Genomic DNA, 4,430 nt, shown 5'->3' with positions numbered 1-4,430 from the left:
TACAGGTTTTAATGTAGTATTGGGAAATTTTCTTCAGACAATCTTGAAAATTGAGCAATTGTGCTATGTATTTCATTTAACTTTACATCAATTTGGGGTAATATTATAGATCTACTAGCAATCTCAAATTTGATGGCCCATGATATTATTTTGCTGAGTTTCACATATATGGAAAATGATGCAAACGTTTTGACTCCAAATAGTCATGGCCATTTAAGCGTATATTTTCGTGAATACATCTCTGAAGTGGACTCAGTTAAAGTCAAGTTTAAGGTAAGTACTCGATTTCCTTCAAAGACAATATACTGATCTAGGGAAAGTAACCCATCATAGAAACCACACTCACACAATTCTCCAAAATGCAAATATGATCAGAAACTTGATGTATTAAACCATGCTTTGTAACAAAACTTGTATTTAGCAAGTTGTTCAATGCAGATAATAAAAAAAAAAACATCCAATAGGAAAAAAAGAAAACTGCACATTTCAAGCAAAGAGTAACATGGCAATCAGTACACATTTCATCAAAATACATGCTTAAATATAGCTCAATTGGCACTTCTTTCTCCTTAATAATTAGTTGAAAGGTGAGGTCAAGAGTTTAAAACTTGCTAGGTACGTCTGTAACTTACCAATAAAACAAAATGGAATAGGTAAAATGTATTGGTTGTAAATTGTAATATGTGATTCCCATATTTATTGGGATGCCTTGTGAGGATATTTTGTGTTCTTAATGTTTCTTAGATTTGTTTCAATGAATTACCTGCCCGAAAAAGAAAAATGAATAAGTAAAAAAATATGCAAATAGTAGAAGTGTTTAGGATGGGGCCATGAAGGTATCAATTCTGCATATAGTAGGATCACTACATATCAAGAGGCATATTTTCTGCTTACCAGATTCTATAGTCATTGATTGTCCATGATTTAAAGTTGTCCACTGGGTGGAGGAGATTTAATCCAAGACATTGGAATACCTTTCAAAAGATCCAGCAATTAACAATTATGCAAATCTCTAATATCTATTGAGTGGCTTATATGAGAATTCTTTGTATTTTTTGCATTACGAATATGAAATTTGCTCCCACACCTACACAATAACATGTTCCATATGACTATGGCTTTACAATTACATAACCTATACATTAGGCTGAACAATAACGTCCATATTAGATTAAGTTCCTTAGCTGGAGAGCAAAATATATTTCCCAATCACATAGATATTTTGTAAAATATTGTAAATGTGAAGAATCTTACATTTTTTTCTTTATTGAAATTTCAACATAGATAGAAAAAGAAAAATATATGAGTAGATGGTGGCCAAAAAAAAAAAAAAAAAAAAGAAGAGCTAAGAGGATTTCAGAAATATCTTCAGTAACATCATAGCCTATGATTCATAGGAAAGAGAAATAGGATACAAATTCTTTTCTTTTAAATTAATTATTATAGTGGAGTACAAAAGGACGAATTTGAAGGGCTTAAACAATCAGTTGTTTAAGGCGGCACATAAATATTGGAGAACCATCCAAATTAGTGGAAAAAGTCCACAAGGGATCTCATAAAAAAGAAAACACAAACTCTACACTAATTTAATGGCCACCATTTCATCCAGCCATGAGCTGTACAATTTACAAAGCACACAGCATCCTTCATGTCTTTCATTAAGAGAACATTCTCTTCAATATTCCTTCCCATGACAAGTGTGGTTTGGTGCTGACCAATCAATATACTTAAGCCAAGGCTTAAACCCTATTGGCCCACACTGTAGTAATGCATTTATATATTATGTTACAACATAGATAGGTCTACAATCACCCATTTTAGATGGCTTGGGAACCTTAGTAATTCTGAGAAGATGGTGGCGTTTACCTCCTTAATAATTAGTACCTGACCTGAAAAACAATTGAATGGCACTTGTAACATCTTGCACAACACTCTACGCCTATTTAAAAAGGGGACTGAGAAACTATATGGAGTTATACCAAAGGGTTTTATCTCCATCCATGCAAATGTCAAACCTTTTAAAAGGTCTAACTCACAAGGAAAATGTAAAAACAGGTCTGGTCCAATTCACACATGGCCAAAATCAAGTTAGAATCCTAAAGACTCTTCGCCTCAAATTGGATTATTTGAATTCTGGGGTAAGTTTTCTCTTTGAACAATAGAATCAATAGAAAGAAAGGATTTATAAAATTTTAAACCTTTTTTTACATCGATAGTTGGGGTGGGGGCATTTGAATTCTAGAGTATGATTTCTATAAAATTAAAATTTTCTCCTTGACCCCAATTAAATTTGTAATCAATTTCTTAATCCAATTTATTTATTTTGGGTATCAAAAGATAAGGCATTGTTTGAAAGTTAATCTGGTGCATTGGTGTAAAATTCATTTTCAATGAAGTCCTCACTTTTTTCTTAAGCCACCGCTTGGTTAGTCAGAAACTTTTTCTAGAATCTTTTTAGTGGAGAAAAAGTAAGTACTTCACCATTCTTGAAATAAGATGTCAAGGGAGTTCTATAATGTATATTGAAAAGAAATCCTACAAACTAAAGGTGGAGGAAGAGGGATTAGTCTTTATGATGAGGATTATTGAAAGAAGTGATGATTCTCTACGATCAGTTTGTTCTAGGAAAAGGTGCAAGAGGATTATTAGCATCTGTGGAGGATTTAGCCAAAGCAGAACCATCACAGTTTTTTTCTAAAGGAAGATTGATGTGCAGTAAGATAGCAAGTGAGACATGAAATGGATAATATGTGAGATGCAATATTGTCAGGCTATGAAATTGCGGTATTGTCAGGCTATGAAACAATCTTTCTTTCATGGGACAACTATCAAAGATGATTAGATGATGGTGATTTGAAACTCCAAATTTTGATTACCAAGTGTGAACAACTTTTTGACATGATACTTGAACTAAATGCCAAAAGTTTCAACAAAAATAATAAAACACAACAATTAAGATAATGTAATCCTCTCATCCAGGTTCATCTCACCATGTAGAAGAAAGTTGAGTTGAATTGACATTCATAATAGGGGGAACCATGTTTTATTTTGTTGGAGGAATCATTCAGAGTGGTAAAGAAAAAGAGAGAGACAGAGAAGAATCCACAAAAATGTATTTCTAAAATTAGCATATGCAGGTTCTACTCTATCTGTACTGAAGAATCCACAAAAAAAAGTATCTCAGGTACTAAAGAATATTAAAATAGATATATACAGAATGATTCTTTTAGGGGTCACAACTCACACAAGGGAAAGCTACTAAAATCTTGACATTCCAAGTCACTTGGTACTATAATATAACTGCACATTCTCTCGCATGATTAAAAATCTTGGATGTGACTCAAGAGGTTTCAAAAAAACCCACGCCAATTGTTTGGCCAATTCTAGTAAAAGATGACAGAGTTAATATATAGATTCAATATAGTTAGAAAATCAGAATGAACATACCCAAAAGAAGCAGTGCTCCAATTAAATAACCTAGCAGTAACAAATTCAACACCTTATGCAGAAACAGACGTAGAAAGAAAAAAAAAAACCATCAAGCAAAAGAATAGAGCACAACACGAAATAGTAAAAGGTGACAGATTTAATATATAGATTCAATAGAAAATCATAATGAACCTACCCAAAAGAAGCAGTGCTCCAATTAAATAACCCAGCAGAAAAAAATTCAATAACCTAACCAGAAACAAACGTAGAAAGGGAAAAAAACCATCAAGCAAAAGAATAGTGCACAAAAGAAATTGGGATGTAGGGATACCTCAACTGATCGAACCACCCGCTTACGTCAGTATTTATATAGATGTGAGGAGAGGAAGGAAGGAAGGAAGAAAAAGAGGCTGCCGTTAGAAGCTGAAACCGTAGAACAGGAAGATGAAACCATGAGTGAAACAGTAGAACAAAAGATGAAACCGTGAGAATCAAAAGGTGGGGAAGGGGAAGGGACTAAGCCTGAAACAATGAATCAAAACGTGGGGGGACAGGAATTTGAATCGTGTAACAGAAGGAAAGGGAATAGTAACTGTGAAAAACCATCAGGTTTGACAAAGGGATGTAGTTGAAAAGGTTTTGGGCGTGGGCTTGGGCTCTATTGTGGGATAAAATGTATAAAAATTGGACTTTAAAGTAGAAATAATGATGTAAATAATTTTAGTTTTGTTAGTATTTTAAAATTAGTAAAATCTATTTTAAAATTAAATTAAAAATTCAAAAAAGAAGATGGAAATGACATGACTGTTGATGTGGCTCAATATGAGCGTAGAAATATTAAATGCTATGCTTCAACTTTTAGTAATATATAGACTAGTTGCTAACCCGTGCAATGCACGAAAAAAAAAAAAAAAAAAAAAGAAAAAAAAAAAGAAAAAAAAAAGATCATCAAGCATTGTCATTTCCACTTTCATGTATGTATTTTGAATTGATATTAGTTG

General features: G+C 32.8%; 1 long non-coding RNA gene across 1 annotated transcript; it reads right to left on the bottom strand.

Moving 5' to 3' along the window:
- Positions 1–914: 914 nt before the first annotated feature.
- Positions 915–3,658, bottom strand: LOC115965685. The gene is made up of 3 exons (XR_004086139.1): positions 3,626–3,658; positions 3,448–3,499; positions 915–1,087 (listed from the first exon to the last, which is right to left on the bottom strand). It is a non-coding gene; the product is annotated as an uncharacterized LOC115965685 (long non-coding RNA).
- Positions 3,659–4,430: the final 772 nt, after the last annotated feature.

This window comes from Quercus lobata, chromosome 10 (genome assembly GCF_001633185.2).
Source record: "Quercus lobata isolate SW786 chromosome 10, ValleyOak3.0 Primary Assembly, whole genome shotgun sequence".
NCBI lineage: Eukaryota > Viridiplantae > Streptophyta > Magnoliopsida > Fagales > Fagaceae > Quercus > Quercus lobata.
Note: the sequence above shows the minus strand (reverse complement) of the source record. Positions and strands in the feature narration are given on the sequence as shown.